Below are 17,436 nucleotides of genomic sequence, written 5' to 3'. Positions count from 1 at the left end.
CTGTGATCAGTTTGTGTTATGTCTTATGTTTTAGTTCAAAGGTACACTTGCAGATAGGGCTGCACATTTCCCAAGAGAAATTTGTTGTTGTGCTTTTAATTGGCAAAAGTCCTTGTCATTTTTCCATGTTCCAGCTATTTCCCTTCCTGGGAACAGAGGCCAAGTGAACAGGCTGGCAAGAGACGTCTTAGAGCTGAGCCTTTGAGTCCCAAATTAAAATCTGTGGGAAAGATAATATAGGGGAGATTTGTCTAAAAGCAGTTTTAGTAGTTAATCTTGGTTATTTCTCCTTTGTTCCCTGTAAGCCCCGATAATGAAATAGAAGATTTTACTGAGAAGAAAAACCCTTAGGGAGGGGGAAACTCCCTTGGAAAATGGATGGTAGCTGGTGGAGCAAGTCTCCATGGCCAGAAGATCCCACAAATGTTGAGCACAAGGCAGGGGAGTAAAATCTACCAGTAATTTTGCTTTCTGCAGTCTTGTTCTTGTAGTATTTATAGGAGAAATAGCAGGTACTTTCCAGTGCTTTCCTGACATCCTTGTGTTCAGAGGGAGCAGGAGATCCAGTACCTGCTACTGTGCAGCTGCAAGAGACATTTTAGTTGGGATCAGCTTCCAGGGACAGGAGGATTGTCTGATTCCAAGCCATGAAGGGAGAGAAGGGAACTGAAATCCAGAAAGATGAAGCAGTACATGGAACAGAGTACATCCCTCTTGCTTTCTCCCGAGAGAAGGCTCCAGAAGAGATTTAGAAAGACAAGAGCAGCAGATGGAGAAGGAAGAATAAAGCCAGCATTAAATGCCAAAACATTTCAAAGAAAATGGAAATTACTGTAAAGAAAGGAGGGGAAGAGACTAGAAATGGCGAGAGAGCAGGATTAGGAGAGAAGCAGGAACTGAAAAGGGATGGAGTGAGAAAAGCAAAGAGCAGAGGGAGAGAACCCTGACTGAAGTCAGAGATCCCTGGAATAGGGACAGGGAGTGTCTGTATAACCCAAGCTGGGCAAGGTCGAGCTCGGTTACCCTGACCTGCTTTTGGAAGAATATTCCTTTTGATAACCTGAATGATTTTCAAAGCAGCAAATAATACTTCCCTTTAAAATGGAGTCCTTTTCTTTCATGTGTTGTGGGTGTGACGTGAGCAGCGTGCACAGGGCTGCAGAAGGGCTGCTTGAAGCCTGTGACATGCTGGGGTTTAAGGAAGAAATGTGTTCATTCACCCAAACTCCATTTCAGAGAGGATGAGGTGTAATGGGCAGGACATTTAACCAAGTACAGGGAGGACCCATCCATGTGCCATGGCCCTGCAGTGGTGCCTCTCTCCATCCACCTTTCCAAAGGCATTGGGGCTGCCAGTCACACTGCAGCTCCCTGACAAAGAGAGTGATTCTCTGGGAAAAGAACCACAAGCAATAATCAGCAATGGTTTAGTGAGTAGATGGAATAACTGGGTGACATTGGATGATCCTGTGGGCAGTGCACAAAATGGGAGGCCGGGGTCTGTGCCTGTTCCTGCTCCCTGAGCTCTGCCGGGTGGAGAGGGGCCTTCCCATCTGGGAGGTGAAATTAATGTTTATAAGGACCTCTGGCATCTTCAGTGGAAAGTTCTGTAGTAAAATGTACGAACCTTTATTATTTTGTGGCAATAAGAGAGATGGAGTGTGATTCATAGACACCTCTTCAGATCATATTTACTCATCTTTATGGAGCTATTTTGAGTTGCTTGTACTTCTTATAATTTATTGATCATTATTTAGCTCAATAATTACTCTCCTTTAGGCACCTTTTCTTTTCCCTTTTGGAAACTCTATTTCAGAAGAAGCAAGAACCTGTCTTTTTCTTTTAGCTGTACAGTAAGAGAAAACTGTCCAGTGCCAGGGCTCTAAGGATATGTACAACAATCCCAATTTAGGCCTGTTGAAGGAATGAGGAATGTGGGACTGAGCGGATCTGTGAAACCTGCTTGTCCTGATGGCTGACTGACAGCTGATGTCCCTCCAGGCAGGACATTTCCCACTGGCTGCCGGCACGGATGCAGCTGTGGGTGTGCACCCCCTCGTGTTCCTGTGCCAGGGGCTGTCAGCATGGCCTGTCCTCACTCACTGCAGCCTCAATGGGATCTGGGGGGTTGCAATCATGGATCATTAAGGCTGCAGAAACCTCCAGGATCATCAAGTCGACCCTTTGACCAAATCCCGCTGTGCAATGCTGTCCAAAGGGAAGAGCTCCACAGGGCACGCTACCTTCCACTGGTGCTGGGCTCTTCAGCAACCAAAGAGGAGCAAGAAATCATCCCAGCTAACTCTACCCCATCCCTTGGACGTGAACTTTTGGGTGGTGAACTGAGCCTAGACCTGATTTTCCACTGTGGCAACTCACAGCTGGTCACTGGTGACTGCCAAGCCCAGTCTCGAAACCCATTCCCATGAGCTGCTCAGCCCTACAGCACCAGAGTTCCCATTTATCTGCACAGGAATTAGGGATAGTATTTTATTTAAGGATCTCAGAATATGGCCCAAGCAGAAACCACGTTTTTCAAACCACTTCCTATTTCTGGAAGAAAACAGTCAACCCCAGCAGCATGTAATTACACTCTGTGGCAGTGCCTTCTGTTTTTATCGTGATAAAGATCTTTAGTTGTCTACGAAGAGCAGCTATAAAGAACTAAAATATGTTTGGACTCCCCTGTTCTGTGAAGAGTTAGAAATGCAGACTGGGAGCTGGATTCGCATCTCTCTTACCTGGCACAAACTAAAGCTTCTGCATTTGCAATGAGAGTGAGTGTCCAAATATATTTAGGTCTGGCTGTGAGCAGGAGATGGAGCTGTAATTTTCAGTAGCTGGTTAACAGTGCTGCAATATGTGGCTGTTTCTCTGATGCCTGTTCATATTCTTTCTCCATGTGATTTTTACCTGTTGATTTTAAAAGAAAATAGCTGAGAAGTATAATAAAGAAATGGTAATATTCCTATTTAATGGCATACTATTAATTAGTAAAGGACATAAACTGAAACTTTGATTGGATTATTGGGGGTTTTTTGAACACAAATTTCCCTGCAATTGGCAATGCAAATAATAGCTCTGTATCAGGGCATGAGAACCAGGAAGAAAAAGTGATAATTTAAAAAAAAAAGCAGACATCCCTCAGGCTGGATTTTTGGATTGGGGTGGTCACAGGTGGGCATCACACTGAAAGGGCCCTTCTGGCATCTGATTTCTTCATTAGTGAGTCCTGTCCTACAGCAGTTCAGTTGGTACCCCATCATTTTTACTGGAAATCTTTTTGCAGAATTCTGCAGATACATCCGTGGATCTGAAAAAGAAGGATTAACTCCTGTGAACTGATCTGTGATTCCTGTGGCTGAGGAAAGTCATGTTCCACCAGCCCACAGTCCTTGTAGCACTGTCTTGTTCCTGGTGGTGCCGTCACTGCTGTTAAAGGAGTAGTAGGAACAAAGCAGAAATACAGAGATTCCCTTTGCTTATCTTCCCTGTTAAGATGGAAGATTTTATCTTCATTTTTTTCTGCTAGTATCCCCTGGTAGAATTTTTTTCTCTCTGTGAATCTACCTAATAATTTGTGGAACCTGTTGATCTTTTTGATGTCCTCAGCATCCTGTGGCAATGTCCCCTGTGGTTTAATAAAGCTCTGTGTAGATAAGTACTTCCTTATGTTGTTTCAGATCTGTCCTTTAATATCATAAATACACTTCTTGCCCTCTGTATCATGCATTCAGAGAAATTTGAATGAGATCTCTGTTCATCTCTGTGCTGTCAAGGATTTTTTATGTCCCCATTACTGTGTTTCAGTATTTTTTCCTCTATTCCCAAGCTGAAAATCACAAATCTATTTAATCTTTTCTGGTACAAAACCCATACATTTGAGCAATTTTTTTTCACTCTATTCTGGTTCCATCATAGGTAGTTTTGAGGTGAGGGTGAATGTGGAACTCCACAATTACACATATTCAAGAATTGATGTTAGGAGCAGAGACTGGCAGGACATGCCTGGCCCAGCAGAGTGAAGGGGGAGATGATTGTTGTGCAAGTACTTCAGGGAGTTAATCATCGGGGCAGGAAAAGAGTTATTGAAGCTAATGGACAATGTTGGCATGGGAAGAAGTGAATATAAACACGCCATAAATAGATTTAGGCTGGAAATAAGATTTTGAATCATTGTTCACAGTCTGAACCGAAAAGCACACAAGAAGGACAGTAGACAGCTGTGGTGGAAAGGGTGGTAGATTTTTGAATGACCTGAATTTTAAATAATAAAAGTCAGCAGGATTAGCCACCATCTCCAGATCTGGACCCCATAGATGTCCCTATGTCCTTTCATATGTCTGCCACCATTTCCAGCAAAGAAATGTTTTCCCTCTTTTTGATGTTTCACCTTAATGTGCTGGGAAGAAAAATTTACCAGTTTTTAACAACAGCTTCTTTATTTATGGATTCAATTTTATGTGGCATTATGCATCGGATCAAACCTAAGAAATAGTAAATAAATGGACTAAGAATCAGTGGACACAATTAATTCGATTGTATGCAAAAATTAAGGGGTAAAGTGTAAAATGGAGTGTTTTGATTAACTTGAAACAACTGTGATTTTTCAGAAGTGTTGAGCATTGTTTTATATCAGGTTTTCTTTCAGTTCAAGGGGAGAGGTGTGAGGTGGACAAAGAACATTCCTGAAAACCTTTGAATAAGTGCTTCCAGTTTTTACTTGTTGCTTACTAAGAATTCCTGCCATAGCTATCGCTGGGCCAGCTCCACCCAGAGAAGCAGGAGCAGTGAGGGACTCGTTACAGCAATTAGTGTTTTAACCAGAGTGGTGTCTGAAACAGATCTGAGCACGTAGAAATGGCACAACATCAAACCAGCATCAGCTTCAGGAGCCTGCCCGGGGCTATCACCAGGAAAGCAACATTCCATGGAGGAGCAGTGGGAAAACTCTTCCAGATTCCCTAAGACAGGTCAGTTCCTTGGAGACCTACTCAGGGAACTTCCTGTGGGAATACAAATGTGTTAGAAAGCACATACTGACAATTAAAAACAAGCACTTAGGAATTAAAGTAAAAATTGAGTCTATGTGGCGTTAGAAAAAGCTTGGAAAGGATGAAAGTGATAAAGGTAGATAAGATAGCAAAACAATCCTGTATAAATTGTTGTATGAGGTATTTTCTGGTTGAGATTCTGGGTAAGTTGTTGTGTGGTGTATTTTTCTGGTTGAGATTCAAATAAGTTTTCCATCCGTCATTCCAAGCGGTGCAGGAGCAAAAAGGAGATTTAAACTGTCACATTTCATTCTTGCCAGGCACTAGCTTAAAGGTGTTTGAAGTGATCCCACACAGCAGAGCCTGAACTCTGTTTGGTGTCAACAACAATTTTAAATGCCAGTAGTCTGCAAGGAGATTTGCATATACAAATATGTGTGTATTGTGAATTCTTTTTGTTGATAAAAAGTCCTGATTATAAAGTTCATAATCTACTGCAAATCAGGCATTTCTTCATAGTTATCAGATGTTAATAATTACTTTTCTCCCAGAAAATAACACAAGTACAAAAGAAAATGAGGATTTAAATCAATTTAAATTTGTTTTTCTCTTTACTGATTTAAATTGTGATTGGAATCAGTGATTTAAATAATTTTGAATAATTCGTGTTCTTTTACACTGTAGGATAGTAGATACCATGTGGTAGGAGAGACCTGAAATGTAGTCAAGAAAAATACCCCAGTTTTGGCTCCTGACAAATCTATTAAGACACAAAACCACACAGTTGAGGTTTGGGGAAATTTTTTTTAGGGGACTTCCCGCAGTAGCTGCACACATACGAAACAAAGGCCTTCCCCTGCTAAGTACACTTGGGGGCAGGAATAAAACCTGATGCACCAGAACCAAACTTTTCTCGGGGTGCTGTGCAAAGGAGTGAAAGCTGCTGAAGCCACTGGGAGTTCCTGTCAAGCCTCTGCCAGGGAAGGAGCTCCTTGCCTGACCTGTTCATTTTCTGAGCACTGCTTCAGTCTCTTACACACATCAGTCCTGCAGAGAAATTCATTTGTGCAGTAACTCAGTGCAGACCCAGGGAGTTCCAGGGTTTGGTGGATGTGTATCATACGTGCCATGGGTGGCTGGAAACAGATGGTCTTGAAGGTTCCTTCCAACCCAACCCAACCCAACCCTCTCCATGACTCTACAAAAGAGCTTCGCTGCCTATTGCCTCAGTATTTTTCTAAAACCTTTGCCTGGTGACTTGACAGATTATTTCTCACCTCAAGAGGCTGTACTTGAAATATTGTGTCCCTTCAGGGAGTAATTATAAATAGCAAGGACTTGAATGAGCACCTTCTTAATCTTCCATCTCTGACTTAATATTTTCACTTCTTATCAACTCTCAGCCACTTGCTTTGAAATCTGACCAATGCCTTTATGTGATTAATACATCAAACAGGTAAATTAGAGCCATTTTGACTCTGACTAGAAATCTAAATGGATTGGAAAAAAAATGAACAGACATCTCTGTTTTCCAACTGTTGTGCTCCAGGTATCACACAAGAAGATTTATGTATTCCTCCCCTCTGTCATTCTTCTACCACAGACACGAATATTCAGTAATATGAATTTTTCCCAGCTACGCCTTGACTACCATTTTTCAAAACAGAAGCTTTCTCTTTATTTCATGACAGTAAAAGTGCCGATGAAAACTACTGTAGTCTTAAGACCTTTTCCTTAGATAGTCTATGTGAAATGAGTTGACACATCTTAGATTTTATCACCAGAGCCTGGCCTACGTTTATTGCTGAACTGGCCAACAGAGGCTAAGGTTTGAACCTGGTTTAAGACTCCCAACATCCATTTGCTCTCCACCACCCCAACACCAAAACAATCCAAGCTTTGAGTTCTGTATCTGAAAGTTAATAGTTTTGTTTCTGGATCGAGGCACATTGGCAGAGGAGTGGGAAAGGCGTTTGTCATTCCACAGTACAGGCCGTGCAATTATGGACATTAATCCTGCGTGCACTTTTCAGAACAAAATTGAATTGTATGTTCTGTCCCCAAGAAGATGGCTTCCTCTTAGTTCCACAGCACACTGAAATTAAAGTCTGCTGAGAATATAAATGAGGGCTTGTTTCAACTTCAGGACTTTCCTGCAGGCACCAGTGGACCAGATAGATGAGGGACAGCAGTGCTCCTTCTGGATAATAACAAATACAGCAAAATATATGGGTAAATTCCAATAAAAGCAAAGCAGCTGCGAGTCTTAGCCTAGTGTGGTTCAGTTGTTAGTCCTGGATGTTTCTCCACAAATCCAAGTGAAGTTTGTAGGTGACGACAACGAGCCATGAGCCCTCATAGGCAAACTGCATTTGAGCTTTTCTCTTTGCTTACCATGTGTTTGGGTTTGGTGTCTGGATTTTCAGGCTGCTGCCCACAGGTTGGCCACAGCTGAGTGTGTCCCAGCGTTCTGAGCTGTGTGTCAGAGCACACTGAGCCTCCTGCAGGAAAGCAAAGCAGGTTTCCTATTCCGGTTAATCCACTCTTTCAGCCACATCTATTTGCATCTTCCTCCACAGCATGGCAGTCACTGCTTATCTTCTTAGGAACCTCCTTCTCTAGTGTTTGCATTGACTGACAGAACACAAACTGTGCCCTGGAAACACTCTGTGCCATAAGGCTCTGTGGAAGAAGGAAGCATGGCAGGATCTCCCTGATTTCCCAGTGCACAGTCCCAGGCATGTCGTGGCTCTTCCTGCAGAGCAGAGTCTGTCTTGTGTGATAGATGAAGTCCATGTTTCACCATTCTGCACTCTTATTTATTACTTTAGTAAGATGACAGGGTACTGGGGTTTGGGGAGGGTTGTTTGGGTTTTAAGGCTTATGAGTGAGTGAGTTCTGTCAGCACGTTCTGTCTGGGCTCTTGTTTGTTTGGGTGCTGCTCCTCTGCTGCAGCAGCCCATGGCTGTGTCCTTCAGGAGGTTTTTGTACAGCCCCTGCTGCCTTTGGCTCTCCTGAGCCTGGACACTGCTTAGGGAAGTACCAGCAGTAGCATTGCGTGGAGGGAGCAGTCAATATTATTTCATCTTGCGTTACTTTATTTGATCTAAGGCTGATCAATCAGACTTTATTGGAAAGATTGTGACAGATACTCAGTGCATCTGATGACAAGTCTTATATCATAGTTCAGATAAAGTAGTTGGGAAGTAGTAAGATTGTGGATATTTAGGCTGTCAGACTGTCACTGCTGGTGTTGAGAATACAGCTGAAATATTGGTTAAAACTCTTGAGAAAAGTGTCATGAAATTTGCCCAGGCCCAACAGTTAAGATCATATTTCATGTGAATGGACACTTCCACCAAAACAATGAACCTTAGAAAGCTACTAGGTAACTCTCTTATTGTGATAAAGGTCAATAATTGTGATTCATAAACATTTCAGCAGGTTTGCTTTTCAAAAACACACATGCTGTCCTGCAGAAAGCAGCAGCAGCTCAAATCACATCTTTTTTTCAAGGACTTGCATATCAACCAGCTCGAGGTTGTTTTTCTCATTGTTTCTGTGTAATTTTTTTTCTAATACCAGCTAAATATAATACTCTGTAAAGGTGCATAAAAAGTTTCAAGGGAAGGCTAAATCAAAAGTGTGTTTGTGCCACATAAAAAACTTTATTTCACTTCATTATTGAGCATCATTAAATCTAGTGTGTAATAGGAAAACACGGATCCTGTTCAGCACTGGCAGCAGCAGCTGCAATCTGTTGGTACAGGAGATGCTCAGGAGTGAGTGAGTACAGCACAGGGGTTGTAGTCGTCCTCCCCCAGCTTGGTTTTACTACTTAAGGATATTTGCATGAGAATAAAATCTGGTTCTTTGGCACTCATCTGCTCCTGCTGTTTATTCTTCGCTTGAGGTTATTGTCTCAGTTTGTGACAACATAATTGGTTTCTGTGGAGAAGATTATGATATTGATGAGACTTATATATGACTTCAGGTGAGGTGCAATCAAAGCAACAGTTCAAAATAGAAGGTGCTGTCTGTTTTCATGCAGTTTCACTATGGCTCATTCAGCAGCGTAATTAAGGATGTTATTTATTACTGAACTGTATCACACTAAGCCCAAGTATGGACACAGTTCTGCCACTGCAGGCAGGACTGGGGTCACTGCTGCGTATTTTGTGTTTTAAACTGTTGTAAACTCCACCAGGCTGGGCAACTAGATGCTGTTCACACAAGGGCTGCTCACTATTTGTTGTAATTTAGTGTTCTCTAGTGTAGACAAGCTGAAAGAATTGAGCTGGAAAATTCTCTCTTAATAGTTCCTTCTGTGTATTAAATATTCCTTTGAATGGTTAGCTGCTTTTGTACAGGATGAGCGTTTTTGAGAGCAATTACAATCAGAAAAAAATATTTTACTGTGTTGTTTCCCCCTTGCTGATTCCCAATTTGCTATTTTATATCATACCCTATCCCATTTTCTTAAACGCCATCTCGGCAAAGTTTACCTAACGTTTGGAAATCATTCCAAGATCTTGGCATGCGTGAGCCTTCCCTCCTAAGCCAGGCTCTGTAATTAGAGCTCACTTGTCCCTCGTGGTGCTGTTGGAAGGGCAGGGTGGCCACGCTCTGGGTGCAGGGCTGCTGTGGGGTGAGGCTGCTGTGGGTTACCTTGGGGAGGAACCTGCTGAGAGCCAGCGCCAGCAGCAGCACTGCTGGAACACACTGCAGATTGAGAGGAGCAGGATGATCTCCGTCATGATTTAATTTGCTGTGAGTGACATTTCGCCGTGGTGTGACTGGTGGATTGTCCTTGAGGGATGTCACAAGTTATTTTTTTCTCCAGTCTGGATTACGGAGCCAAAAGGCCTGAGGGACAGACAAGTGAGCCAGGTTCAGGGAGCCTTGCAGGGAACTGGGCTAGTGGAGGCTTGGTCTGCCCACGGGCAGGTGTGGGACCAGGCATTTTCCTTCTGGATGTCACCTGTCCTGCTGCTGCTGCAGGCCAGATGTATCACAGCACCACAAACACGGCTGTAGCCACATCCTTGCTCATGGTTTAAAGCTCTCCCTTGTAGGCCTGTCATTAGATGCATCCTCCCCCCTTCTTCTCTCCTCCAGAAAACATTGGATTCTGATACTACCTTGTGATTCTGAAAGCCAAGGCCTTAGGCACATGCCTTTCGTGCCTCAGCGTTCGTCTGCTCCTGCTCCAGTTGTGTAGGAACACAATGGGGGAAGAGAGAAACCTGAGGAGACAGGCTGAGCACATCCCATCCATCGCCATCGTGTGTTGTGAGCAGAGGCTTTGCTCCCTCATGGTGGATGAGCAGGATGGGGAGAACACCATCACCCACCCATCACCGGAGTTTGAGCTGGCAAGAGAACAGGAGTACAACACACAACGGATATTTAATGTACTGAAAATAAGGAAGGGGCATAATGACACGATTCATGTGGCTTTATCAGCAGTTGCCTGTAAATATGTGCTTAAAGTTTGACTGTGTTTTGTTACTTAAACTTGAGGGACCAGGTTCTGTGTGGATCCTGGTGTCACAAGAGCTGTGTTGCTGCTTGCTCCCATGCCAGCTTTGCCTGTTGCTCCTCTTCTGAACTACCCAAAGTGGTTGTGCCGTGTGGTAATTCAGACCAGGGAACTGAGCTGAAACTAGTTTGGCAAAAATCCTGATGCAAGGACCATTAGATGTGCTTCTTTATGGCTTCTTGGTTGCTCAGCACATGCAAATATTTAATCTCATGTTTAATTCTGTGTTGTGGGCGTAGGAGCCGGAGGCAAAATCCTAACAACTTGAGTGGAATCGGGATTTCCCCTGAAAGCAGGCCCATAAATCCAATGGGAAATTTAAATCTCCGGCACTCAAATACAGGCCTGTGACCCTCAGGTTCTGGAGGGCAAAGGCAGTGTCCATGTGGAGGTGCTGGCCCTGGGACCTTTGGATCCAGAACGGGTCCCCAGCTGAGCGATGTGTAACACGGGAGGGTATTTCATTGTGAAACCCAGCAGCGGGGCAGGAGGATCAGAGTGAGGCTAGAAATGGTTCCTCGGGAGCAACTCAAAGAGGGGGTGCCTGCACAAGGAACAGCGCCAGGCCAGATGCGAGCAGCTCCACCAGCCGGGTCGCCTCGTCTTATCCCGGCGCTGGTTCTGCCGCTTGCGATCTCGGAAGTTTGCTCGGTGCCTTCCTCCTGCCGAGGGCCGGAGGTTCCCGGGCGCCGGCCCGCCCCGCGCCGCGGGAGGGAGCGGGCAGGTAGCGCGGTGCAGGGTGTGTGTGTGTCTGTGCGCGTCTCCTTTGTCTGAGCAGCCCGAGCAGCGCCGAGCGCCCCGCGGGCGGCCGCGCATCCTCCCCGCCCAGCGCCGCTCGGCACACCCGAGCCTCGGCCCGCCCCCGCCGGCCCTCGGCACTCCGCGGGGCTCATTACCGGCGGGGGGCTAATAGCCAGCCGGGCGGCCGAGCCCCCCGGCCCCGGCCGCGCCGTGTGCGGGGGGCGGCCGCGGTGCCCCGGCCGCGCGGTGCCCGCTGTCCCCGCAGGCCGGCGGTGTGGAAGCGGCCCGCGATTGGCCGTGCCGGCAGGGCCAGCCCCTTCCTGGCTGCCTGGCATGAATATGCACGGCCCCCCTTCCTCCTCCTCCTCCTCCTGCATGTGTGTGTGTGTGTGCGGGGAGCGGGGCTCCGCCAGCAGCGCCGCTCCAGCCATGTCAGCTCGGCTCCGCCTGGGCCCACCATGAGCCATGGCCATGTCTGCGAGCGCCGACGAGGAGGACTACGAGTCGGAGCCGGAGCCCGAGCCGGGGCCGGGGCCCGAGCTGGGGCCGGAGCAGGTCCGGGGCGGGCGGCGAAGTTTGCAGCGGGAAGGGAGGGGAGGAGGCCGGGCCGGGCAGCGCCGCGCCGGCCGCGGGGACGGGAACAATGTGGGGTCGGGAGCGGCCCCGGGGCAGCGCCGCCCGCCGAGGGCCGCGCCGGGCGGGGCCGCGGAGCCTCCGCGGGGCCGGCCCGGGGCGCTCGGCCTCGCCCGCCGCGGGCGCCCCGGGCACCGCGAGTTCGGCACCTCCCAGGGCCCCGAACGCGCCCAGAGCGGGTGGTTGTTGCCTCTCGGGGGCTGCCCTGTCCGCGGCAGAATTGTTATTTTTTTTCCTATTAAGATTCCTCAAATAGCTGAGAGGGCTGCGGGACTTGGGGGAGAGTCTGATGCTGAGCCTGGCTACCTTGTCTTGGTTTGATTTATAGCCAAAGCCTCCTTTCCATTCCCAGGGACGAGGGATGTAGAAGAAAGAGAAGGATGTGTGCCGAAATGAAAAGAGAACTTTTATTAATACTTGCAGGGTTTATTCTCTGAAGGGGTTTGTTGGTTTTTTTTTCCCTGTGGGGGAAGGAGAATAAACTTTTTGAATTTATGAAGTAATCTGTGAAAAATAATCCAGAACATATGTTCTAGATTGCGTATTTTACTCTCTAAGAACTGCCTAAGCAATTAAAAATGCACCAGGAATAGTATTAAACATGTGTATGCAATTTAAACATAAACTTGATTGTTTTGTTCAAAACTTGAGGTGTTTCGCTCTTTAAAATAGCCTAATATTTTGTTTTTAGAAACAGGCTTCTACGTTGTCCAGGTGTTGAGACTGTCTTCCAAAACCCATCTTGTTTTGAGCAACTTTACCTTGTTTTGGTTCAGGATTGCTCATAGAAAACAGGGCCGAAAAGGAGTTTGGGCTGGTGGAGTGCCTTGGATGCCCCCCAGGGATGGCAGATCTGTGCAAAAACCTTGGGTGTGCAGTGCTGGCCTGGTTCAGTGTCAGTCCAAGAACCTAAACTGAGATTTGGATGAGTAACTTTATTAAGCCTTTACCTAACTCTGAGGATTGTGTGAATGTGCAGGCCTGTGCTGCTGCTGAGTTCAGTGCCATGCTCCCAGATACAGCAGTTAAAATGTCCCAGTCCTTGTCTTTTCTTAAATTTTTCTCATGCCAGGCCTTTTCCATTTGTGTCTGTGTCTTGGTGCAATCACTGCACACTTTTTGAAAAGAGCTAATGGTTGGGAGAGCAGATTGGTCTCAGCTGTATTGTACCAGCTGTGAAATTGCTGCTTGGAGGTACTGGTTCTTGCTGGATGAATCTGGAAAGTTGGTTATGTCCTGGGATTCTTCAGCTCTTCTAAAACCTAAGGCTTTCAAAGCTTTTTTGTGTCTTAGAAGTTTAAAACAAAAATCAATGCAAGACAGGAAATCTTTCTTTTGGAGTTTCTTAAGAGTCTTGGTCTGATCCTAAACTGTAACGCAGTGACCTATGTACCAAAGACCTGTGGAATGTTTTCCTTTCTGTTCAGAACTGCTCCAGTGGTAAAACACCTCATGTAGCTCCAGCTGTATTTTCATACAGGCCTGCTTTAATGTCTGCTTACCCTATTTTTCTACACAGGACATGTCAAATCAATATTACGTTGCTTATTCTCCTGCGACAGCCCTTGCATGTAACAGGTGAAAGGCTTCACCTCTAAAGGTGCAGTTGAACAGCACAATTTCAATGCTTGGGTAGAAGCCACAGGTTTTGTCAATTTTTATGCCCACTTTCATTCCTCTTTCCCTGGTCTGTGGCTAAACTAAGAAGGCAAAAGGACTGCGGGGTTTTGCAGCACAGAGCATGCAGGATTTACTGCAGTTGTGGAAGCTGCCAGCAGCTCTGGGAGCTTGGAAGTGTGTGGGTGCTGGGGCTGTGGGGTGGGCAGCACCTGCCCCAGCACACCAGGTTGCTGTGTTGCTCCCTGGGTGAAGAAATTTGGTTTCTGACTGTGGCACTTCACTGTGTGTCAACAGAGGAGACTGCCCCTGGCTGGGGCAGGGGGATTTGTCCTGAAGCAGCAGGAAAAAAAGCTGCGTTGTGCCCCAACTGGTTTCTTTGTTTTTAAGAGCTCCAACTTTTGATGCAGCTTATCTCCCAAAGCATATTTTTGCCAATATATCTTATTCCACCCTCCAGGCCTAACTTCTGCCTCCTCACCACCAGAGGAAAATAAACAGGGGCACTGGCATTGGCACTGATGTGCCAGTTTATCACACCCTAAACAACATTGCTATGCTGGCAAAAAAGCTGCTGGAGTGTCATTAACACCCAGATGAACCTGCAAAGGATAAACTTTTTTATTTTCTTTCTGTTTTCTTGTGGGAAATGAGTCTGATTCAATAATGTGAACTCTGTGTGGTCACCTGAAAGGGTCACTAGGAGCTACTTTGGTTGTGGTAGAAGAAGATTTTGTAGGTATGAACTGGAAGAGATGGTGGCAGTGAACATCTGGAGAAGATTAATGCTGGTTTGGGATGGCTGGGATTGAAAAAGTTCCAGTGCCTTCCCCTTGCCTCCGATGCTGCTTGTTTAACGAGGGACCTTGGACTTGCAGGACCCCTCCACCCCAGCAGGAGCATATTCTGAAGGAGGCTGATGTAACTAAACACTCACTGTGAGGGGAAAACAGCTCCTGGAGTTGGCATGTGCAGATTTTTGGGCAGATAGGCTTTAGTCAGATGTGATCTGTGGTGTTGGCATGTGCTCTTCAGTTAATACAACTTTTAAGGATGTTATTGGCATCATTTATATATATAAAAATCAGGGATTTTTTTCTCTCTTACTCTAGCTTCTTCCTTGGCCCCACTGCATTCCTGCAGTTACATCATCCTGTCCTTCCTTCTTCCTCTGAGTTCTTCCTTTGAGAAGGGTTTCTGTTAATTGCTAAACAGACATAAGGGTTTAATACAGAGGAACTGTTGACTTGGTTGTGATTATTCCCAGCTCCTCAGGGAGGTGGTGGAATCGTGGTCTATGGAGGTGTTAAAAATCCATGGAGTTGTGGATGTGGCACTTGGGGACGTGGTGTAGTGGTGAACGTGGCAGTGCTGTGGTAATGGTTGGACTCCATGGTCTTCGAGGTCTTTCCAGCCTTACCAGCTGTGTGATTGTGTATGCCTGGCAGTGTGAGTGTGACAGGCTGACCCTGCCACCCCAGTGTTCTGGGTTAGTGTAGAGGTACCTGGTCTGCACCGCTGCTGGGAGTTGCCACTTTGGCTGGGTTTGCAGCAGGAACGCCAGAGCTCCCTGCATGAGGAGCCTGGGGGAGGGATGTGGCACTGGAGCAGGAGGGGACAGTGCTGCTCACTGCCCTGGGCAGCATGCAGGAGTCTTGTCCCCCAGAACTGGCACCTGTTTGGATGGAAAACGCACCTCTGGTGCAGAAGGAAAGGACAAAGACATAACTGACCCGGAGCCTTTGCTGTGCCACCTGTGGGTATCTCCAGTGCCCGGTATTGCCATGACCCAGCCCCTTTAGGGCGGTGTTTTAGGTGACAGCAGTTATGAATTATGGGTTAATGCATGTGGCTTCTGTAAAAAATTATTTCCCCCTAGTGTTTATCTATCAGACCTTCTACAGGAACAAGTGGTAGTGAGATTTGGCTATCCTAATTCTGTTAAAACAATTGCATTGGGATGCAGGGCCACTTAAAGCTCTACGCTCAGGACTGGCCCATAGCAAGTCCTGGATTCTCATTTTTGGGTGCTGTTGTGGGTGTGTGGGCATGGTCTAACTACAGTAAATGAGAATAATCAGAATTTGTGCGTGTGTTACAGAAGGAAATCACTGCTGTCTTGCAAATGCAAGGGATATATTTGTGTGGCACAGACCTTGAAGCAGTGAACACTGCACACATAAAAGATCTTGTCTGGGGGAGATGTTCACCGTGGATACTACATGAGCTGTTCAGATTGTACTTAGTTAAAGTGAAGTGCTTCAGGGTCTCACCGACCTGCCTGCCTGAGAAGCCCTTCAGAACAGCCCCACACATCTCTGGATTTTTCTTGGAGATGTTGAGTCTGAAATAATGGTTTGGTGCTGCTGGCAGCAGCTTAAGCAGGTCACTGAAGCCGAGTGGTGGGATAAGAGCCGTGCTCGGGTAAAGGCCACTTGCAGAGGAGCTGGTTTCTAGGCTGCAGATTGAGCCAGCCTTGCTCTGAGAACCAGGACCTGCCTCCTCCTGGACTTGGTCACAGGGTCAGCTGAAGTTCCCCTCTAGGGTGGAGGAGTTTGTGTGTGGAGTTGCCTGGTGACATCTCCAGCAGATCCCAGTTGGTGCTGGGACAGCAGCTGGGGAACATCAGCACCCATTTAACAATGTGTTTAATGGCTGATAGCTCTTGCAGTGTTTTCTCCAAAGCTTGATGTTCATGGTATTTTTTTGTTTGCCCGAGGTCTTTTGAGTTGTTCTTTGTAATTGTGAAGGTTAGAAATTTGCTGCTGTAAGCATCAGGGTGATGTTTCTGTTGCAGTAAGGGTTGTGCTCAGGGCAGAGGCTCTTCCTCAGTGCCTCTGGTCCTTCTGAGCCTGGTTGGTGGCTTTTTTATGGCAGCTGAACAGGGCTGGGACATGTGAAAGTGTGCTGAGGTACCTGTAAATAGGCAGTGGAAACTGCCCAGCAGCTAAATGTTTGTCCATAACCAGGATAAATTCATGTTCCGAGCAGAGGCTTCCAGGCAGCTCACTCATTTCCTAGGGTTGGTTCAGAACTGTGAGTGTTGTACCTGAGCTTATTCCCAGATCTGCACAGCCCTGTTGAGACCACCCCACCTAGTCCCCTAATTGCTGTCCAGCAGGAGCATGTTGAATTTGGTGGAGTCTGTAGAAGGGCAGCACTTCAGAAAATCACTGCAATCCATTTCCTGTTGGAGGAGTGGGCAAGTTTGAGCACTTGGTGTGGGAGGGTGAGCCCAACTTCACCACTTGTAAATGGTTTTGTAGTACATAGGACAGATAGCGTGTGATGGCCCTTGTTTACCCCAGTGCCCAGGTGCTGTGTCTGCCTTGGGAACAAGAGCAAGTTACCTTTGTGTGTCATAGCAGTTATATGGAGAGCACCCAGAAAAATCCCACAAAATGGAAAAAACGAGCAGGATGTCCTGTTCACATGTCTAGAAGGCAGTGCAAGTCCACCAGCTTCCTAGGTTTCAGTGCAATAGAGATAAGGATTTAAGATATTAATCCTAATACATTTCAGCAGCTGCTTGCTCTGCCTTTGTTGAGAGCTTGGCAGAGTGGCTGTCACCACTTCAGCATCCCTCTGCCTCTCTTCTGAAGACTTGCTGTGGCCATAGAAGATATAAGCACAGTTTTTGTGGAGATGCTGGAGAACATAGTGGGTGGCTGGTGATGGTATTCCAGGCAGGCTCTGTCTCAGATGCTTGGCTTCTGTTGGAAGGTTTAAAGGGGAAAAAAAATCTTCAGCTTTGGTACAATCTTTGTTTCTGTGGCAGTTCTCAGAGATGGCTGTGGGGGCTACAGAGTCAACAGGCCCAGGACAGGAGTTGGTGGGGCCTCCTCCACAGGAGGGAGATTCTGTCAGCCTAGAACCTGGAGCAGGGCTTGGTGTGACACCCAGCCCTGG

At 46.5% G+C, this 17,436-nt stretch overlaps 1 protein-coding gene across 4 annotated transcripts in view; it reads left to right on the top strand.

The window, feature by feature from the left end:
- The window catches only part of KDM2B (lysine demethylase 2B), a 104,001-nt gene that overhangs the window by 67,900 nt on the left and 18,665 nt on the right, over nucleotides 1-17,436 (top strand). The gene's annotated exons all lie outside the window — the stretch shown is intronic.

This window comes from Prinia subflava, chromosome 19 (assembly GCF_021018805.1).
Source record: "Prinia subflava isolate CZ2003 ecotype Zambia chromosome 19, Cam_Psub_1.2, whole genome shotgun sequence".
Lineage (NCBI taxonomy): Eukaryota > Metazoa > Chordata > Aves > Passeriformes > Cisticolidae > Prinia > Prinia subflava.
Note: the sequence above shows the minus strand (reverse complement) of the source record. Positions and strands in the feature narration are given on the sequence as shown.